We start from the raw sequence: 7,642 nt of genomic DNA on the forward strand, positions 1-7,642 counted from the left end.
AATTTCTCGCCAAGGGTTCGCTCACTGGATCTATGATTTTCCGTAGCATTTTTTTTAAAATCCTTGCCAGAGCCCCAATCGTACAATATAAAGGAGGTAAAATCTGTTACAGCCGGTACAATACATTTTCTAGCCAGTGGTAGCGCAGAGCAAAAGAGCCTAGCAAACCAACTACCAAGACCGTAGCCAGACATTGACGAGCGACCTTTGTAGTAGTCCATTCCATTGCCCTGTTGTCTCGAGCCAAGAGTATTAACATAGCAGTCAATATCAGGACAAGTGAATACCACTTTTTTATTAGACATCTTGCTGTTGAACGATGGGTCGAAAATGGCATGTAATCACAGCCAAACCTTTTGAAATTGCTATTGGATCACCCAATTCGGTTCTTAGTGTTAACTTACAGAGTTCCAAATAGGTAGTGTTTTCGTGAATATAATGAAGATGCTTTATATTGTATTGATGAATATGTTCTTTATTGGTTTTTCGTTCAAGAACTCGTAGGAGGGGAACATTTGAATTACCAACCCGAGATGTTTCCACAAATGAAGCATAGAGAAATATACAGGTGTCCGTGGAGAAGGCAGGCGGGTAGTCAGCTAAAATGAAATTAGTGTTTCCGGCACTTCTACCATTGATTATATTGAGTTTAAAGCCGAGAACATCCTTTAGGTAATCATTGAGAATAACAATTTCGCTGGCAATAGGTGACGAATATATATTGTACCCTCCTCTATCTAACAGTCAAGGTGAAAAGCATACTTATTACGAGCAGAAAATTATTTCATTGATGGAAGAGCAGGACTCGACTATGACATGGAGTTCCTCATAGGATCGCACAATATGCGGATGGTCAATCCACCTGATAGTTTTACCTTTTTCTTGATCACCTGGTGGTGGTGGCCAATCATAGGGTCTGATTTTTATTTCATATTTACGATCCTTCCTCAGGATGTCATAGGTATTTTTGAGAATACAATGGACAAGAGCCACTTCATACTTTCCATCGAAATTGATGGTGGGGGAGAGTTTTGTCCAAAAATCACTTGTTTTATTCAAATCATTGTAGAGAGGATCAGAATCAATGGACATGAAAGTCACATAGAAATCATTGGGCTTTGTTTTTGTCTTCAGCTCTGACCCAAGAATCAAAATCCGAGTTGTATCCTATCCAGGGAACATGTAGCTGTTTCTTACCATGGCATGTTCGACTCTTTAATATCTTTTCAATTTGATAAATTTCACTAGTGTTTGTAACTTTTTGCAGTTCATATTCATAAAAGCAGCCGAGAATTTCATCATCCTTGGTATCGCGCAGGCGATAAGTTATGGGCTCGGTGTCCAGGATTTTGGACACTTTGAAAAGTTCGGTGCTCCATAAATAATTCCCCTTTTCAAAAATATTGGTGGTTCTATTTATTCGAACAGTATCACCGACATTGAATTTCTTTTTTTTCTCTTTGTCGCCATTGGAGTATTTCTTTAGAGAAGTGTCAATTTTATTTTCACGGTAATGAATATCCCGAGGACTTGAGTTGGACAGAGATCAATGAGGTCGTTAATTATATATAAACAATATTTTATATAAATACAGAATAAAAGCCGGTGTATTGTTAAAATCGCAATATATTTAAAATAATATAAGAATCGTTCTTATTAATCATTCAGCCAATGCAGCCTTTATCGGGCTGTGACTATGATAAAGTGTTGTATTTTATTTCAAAAGAACCTTTTGCACATGGGGACTAACAAATTCACAACCGCGATCCGAGTAATGCTTTAGATGCGTGTCCTTTCCTATAAATATGCCAATACCTCTTGTAGCATCGACCCCTCTCAGTCACCACAACTGCATGGTAGAGGCGAAGCAGTCAAAGACCCGGCTTGATCACCGCCCCTCGTAGTAGGGCACCTTGTGACACTATTGAATTGTGTAACGAAACACAATATCCGTTTGCAGTTTGTGCAGGGGTACAAAGGATGTAGTTTGTCAATATTATTTGCTGCGAAGCCTGTGATTCAGATGTAGTTTGTAACTCACTTCACTGTCTAGATACTCTTTTACATTTTTGAATGTGGTGGTGGTGCCGGGCACAGCTTTGGAAAGCATTTTGAGGGAACTTAAACTCCCCGCTTCGCCAATATTTTCATAGATACCATTCAAAACTTCAGCCATTTTGAGTGTAAACATGTAGTGTAATGTCCACTCCCTTTTTGAACACTGACGGGCGAATCAATTCGTCTTCGCTTTTGACTAGCAGCCACAGGTGTTGTAAAATCATTGCTGTTGCTGATAGTATCTTCAAATATCGAATCTTATTGTTTTTTAAATGGTGTCGTTGTTGGAGGACTATAGTATCTGATTTTATCGTTATTGTTATTAGTGAAAATAAGACTAGTGGGAAAGTTCATTGCACACAGACAGGTGGAGATAGTTTTTTCAAAGGGTCAAAGACATGTGAGAGTAGTAACAAGATAAAACCATAAATATAATAGATTATAAATATTTAACTGTCTTATAATTTGTTTCACTGTGCTCTCGAGTTGAACTTGATGCTCACCAGTTTCCAACATTAGATAAGATATTACTCTTTTATTGTGTTCTCTATAGTGGAAAGGCAATAGGTTTCCAATGTTCAATAAACTCTACTTAAGGACATACCTATTCGATGCTGCTGCATACACTTGAGAGTTTCCCTGTTGCTGGGAATCGACGACGGGGATTGGTCTTTCTAGAGAAGGGGGATATTGTTCAAAACGTTGCAAGGAATCGTGAAGTAAAAGCAGTTTTTGTCGTCGGAACTATTCTCATCGTTAATGAATTTTCTTAGATTATCTTAAAACTGTTAGATTGGCGAGAGGACAAGTTCAAATGGTGTCAATTTATAGGGTTGTGCCATTCTCTCTCTCACTAGAGAAAACTGTTTACAAGTCCTGCAATTATCGGTAGTAAAAGTGTTAAAAAGCTACCGCCCGCCTGAAGGAGCCGTTTTGTTTAAAATTTTTTTACCTTGTTTTTAAAAGCCAAAGCGCGTGCAGTGGAACGATGTTGCTTTGTCTGTTGTCTAACACCTTCTGGCAGTTGAAAATTACCCTCAGTTAAATTTAAACAAAGTTCAGATATTAGATTAATGAAATCATTGTCAACCCCATGTCTGAGTATAGCCTTCCTAAGCAATGGTTTTGAAGTGCTTAAAACGGAAAACAGATGCCGTTGTTCGTGTAGTTTCTTCAGTGTCATAATGGCGACTAATAATCTTTTCTACTGTTCACCGGAAGATATACTGTAATTTCATTGTTGAAAATGTCGGTGACTACACGTAGATCCTCGGGCGTGCTCTGATTAAGATCCAACAAAATGTAACCATAGGGCTTGCTAGTCGCCTGGGTGTACGCTGACAACAGACATTTAGGGGCGCCGGGGTATATCTACTTCTTGAGAGTTATGAGTGAGCTTGAATCACGGACGACTCGATAGATAATATAGACAGTGCAATTCAAAGCAAGGGTTCGCATACATTTGCTCTGATGAACCAGATTGTGTAGAACTAGGGTTATGGAAATGTGTTCATGATGGGAGCGAACGGTGAACAGTTGTAGCATTTCCTGTGAGAACTGTTCAATGGATTCAGCCAAATCATCAATAATCAGCCATGAGTTCGGTTAACTACTATTGAAAACATCAAGTCCTCGTATTAATTGTATTGGTATGGATGTGGCAAGAGCTTTTATTTTATAAAAAGGACTCCTGCCAAATACTATAGCAATAGTAAATTTTTTTTGGCTTCTCCAAAAACATTTTATTGCAATTTTGAATTATTTTAGTTAAAAGCGTTGTTTTCCCTGACATTGACGGACCATACAGAAACGATCTGAAGGGTGTTTTAAATTGATACATGCTGTTGGGGACAACAGTCGGACTACAACTAACTGTAAATCATATGTGCTGAATGAATAAGTAGTAGCAATAATTTTCCCCATAGATCTATCTATTCAAGAACAACAAAACAATATTTCATGGCAGCATTTATTTCGACACTGCATGAAAACAAATATTTGCAGTCAACATGCACAACAATAAAAATAATAACACTTGTTCAACAAGAACAGTTGACAAAATTTCTCCGGTGGTCAAAATGAAAACTCTATTTGTTTAACATGAACACAGGGCAATGATAACACTTTATAAATAAGCACTTATTGTCTTTAAAAACACTTCTCTGTACAATACATTATTTACAATAAAAAAAAATACTTTTTTTATCCATCACCATCAACACTTTTCTATACAACACTTTTTGTCAACTTAAACACTTTTCTATACAATAAAAATTTTTGTACAACTAAAAATACACACCCGCAGGGACCAATAGCACATTTGAACTTGTTTCTTGGGAATTTAACTGTGTGGGTTCCCCCCCCCCCGGGCCGCGGGGCCGCAGGCCAGCCGTCCGGCCACGGGCGGGACCCCCCCTGGGTAGCCGCGGGAAGGGACCCCCCCTCCCCCCGGGGCCGTGGGGTGAAAAACAATAGTTGCCGTCACTGCTATGGGTTAGGTTAGTTGAGGTTGGGTTAGTGGTGGTGGTGGTGGTGGTTAGTGCTTGGGTTAGATTAGTTGAGTTAGGTTAATTTATGTACAGGTTGAGGGTTGGTTAGTTCAGGTTAGGTTAATTTACCCAGACCAAGTTGATTGCGATAGCCAATGCATTCAACTCGGTCTGAAATACGATAGTGACCGTGGGGTAGGACAGTCACACCACTCTCGAGCACGTAGACTTTGTCGGATATACACGACATTGCATTCTTTTCCACTCTCACAGTATAATTTCTATACTGTAGAGAGCGAATTGCAAGCACTTGTGCTCTCGGCACTAGGCTACTTTCTACACAGTCTCTGTACACACTCATGTTGAAATTGCTCTTTAAAAAATGTGTAGGCACCCCTTTACACGCCTTCTTTTCTTCCCCACTATGAGTTTCCACGCAATAGACTTTGGGACCCGGGAACACCCCCCTGGATATCAAATCACTCCTCGTCTCTGATTTTAACATTAATAGCTGGTTGGGGGCTTGACGTTTCACTAACTCGGGTTAGAGAGATGGATTCCAGTTGGTGAAATCCATCCGCGAGCTGATGTGTTCCCCCTTTTGCAAATCACCCAATAAATCCAATTCAGTCCCATTTACCTTTAACAGCAGAGAGTCTGTATCACCATAGTAAACTTGAACCTCCCCCTCCCGTGGCCATTGCACTTTGCACACATTGTAAAAGAACGAAATAATGAGCTGTTTGGAAATTTAGAGTACTGAACTACCTCCTGCAATATTGTTGTTCAGTACCAACTTTCGCTTTAGTCTGTTTAGAAGAACCTTGCTGGTCTCTCTGCTCTTGACTGATGTACAATTGGGGTTGGCAATAATTCGTGCACACTCTCGAGGGTCAGTCACGACGTCGCAGCGAGATCTGTTCCGTACGCTCTCACACATAGTGTCACACGCTGAATTTAGACTGAGCCTAGACAGTTCTGTCTCCACCTTTGAATGTGTCCTAGAGCGCTTATCAACAAATGTGTCGATAAACGTTTTCAAATATGGTCGCTGATTTAAAATCAGTACCCGGGGGCTTTTATTGATATTGAAAACGTTGCTCACCATCCAGTGCAAAAGCACATGGTGAACAACGATATTCTCCTTAGGGTCCAAATCAGCAATCAGTTTCTGTTTGGAGGGAGTCCAGTGCATCCCCATATCCTCAACCAATGAATGATTGTAGGGGCTCAGAGTCCCTGCTCACCGGTCGATTGATACAGGGAAAGACAAAATCTTTGACTGAGTCGTGAAGGGCCAGCGGAATGTGACCGTCAACTTCACAGAACCATCCTTGTGGCCCAGTGTCCTTAACGGTGGTAATATCGGGGAACTCACAAGGATTCTCAAACCATTGATAGTTCCCACACGGCAAAGAGTAGTGGGACATTGCCGAGGGATACAATGAGTTCATGTCCAAGAACACTGCATTTGACATTGCACCGGTGCTTTGTCCGCTCGGATCGGTTGATAAGACGCGGTCCCCATGAAAAACATACCCTCCCCTCATTGAACGCTCTACAAAAAGGTGCTGATCTACGTCGGTGATTATGCCTATTTCCTCCCTGCTAATTTTTAAAATTAAATCCATTACTAAATGGGGTGTAGAAAAATAATATCCTATATCTAACCCGAACTCTGAATAGATCTGGTCTGTGTTCTTACAGACTATATCCAACAGAGTTAGAACGTCACTGGCTAAGTACAGTCTACAATAATCCCACCCATTTTTACAATCCCCCTTGGACCACACCTTCTTGGCAAACTCATACTCCTCGGCTGTGCATTCACTGTTGGTCAGTGAATTGTAAAAAGCCACAATTGGAGGTAGTGTCTCCTCACTTAAGCTTGCACCAGAACAGTAATAATCGTATGCATATATACCTTTGCCGGTCAACAGGTCATACATTTCACTGTCTGGAAAGTGCTGTTTAAGCAGGGGAAAACTATCAAAATTGTCGCTTTTTTGCACTTGAATCAATTGACTCAATGCCTTTGGGAAAAAACTAAAAGAATCTAAAAACCTGATTTTATTACAACACGTATGCCCATTATCCACTGCCTGCCATTTCAGTTAGAGAAGCAATAACTTCTCGGCTGATTTGGGAATTATGTTGTAGGTAAATGAACTATTTACCCATGGACAATCTCCTCCCCCTCCCTCCCTCTGCCTACGTGCCCGTGCCGGTAAAATAAATTTTAAATCTTAATTGGAATTATGAATAAAAACAGGAATAAAAAACTGCTGGTTAACATTTAAATTACACGATTGATGCGCAACTCCTCTAAAATTACTACCCCCGAGGATATTTCCTGCCACAAATGGTCATGATCTCTAACTTTTCCCCTCCCCCCACGTTTCCCTTTAGTCCCCTTATCCACCTCTGCAAACTCCCCCTTACAAACCCAACATATTTTTTGATTTTTAATCGTGAGTCGATCCTCTGCAGACAACACCATTGGATAGTGGGTATTTCTCAAACGTGACATAGCACCATTAGCCGTGCCAATTAGTTTAGTCAATGCCTTGACCATGCACTCGCGCTCATCCAATGTTTCAACTATTTCTAACAACCGCATGGTATTAGAACTATCTCTGTGTGCGTGGGCATAGGACACTGCAATAGCCAGGTGTTCTTTGACTCGATGTGTTTATTGGGGGTCATTCACCTCCACCAGCTTAGCCTCACAATCCAAAGATATTTTTTTGCACTGGAGGAGGGTATTCTTAAAATTTTTAAAACGTAGAATTGCCCTATCCCCTGATAACGTTTCCACTGTCGGATAGCCATGGCGTCTATAATACCTCTTATGGTCCCGTAAGTTAAGTTCACTCCAAAATCTGCAGAGACATGCTGGACCATCGACCCCGAGGCTTTGAGGCGTACCACCCCCCACACCTAGCCGCAGGTCAGTGATAGGGGGCATATGACCGAGTGTATTCGGTTGACTAGGCGGTGTGTAAAGTAACCAAACCCAGTGTTTAACCAAATCAACTGAGGGGCCCCTGGCGGGGAAGACCACCCCCTTCTTTTTTATACGAACCCCATCTTTA

Source organism: Artemia sp. Qi Xiang Cuo, chromosome 21 (assembly GCF_049724085.1).
Source record: "Artemia sp. Qi Xiang Cuo chromosome 21, ASM4972408v1, whole genome shotgun sequence".
Classification (NCBI taxonomy): Eukaryota; Metazoa; Arthropoda; class Branchiopoda; order Anostraca; family Artemiidae; genus Artemia; species Artemia sp. Qi Xiang Cuo.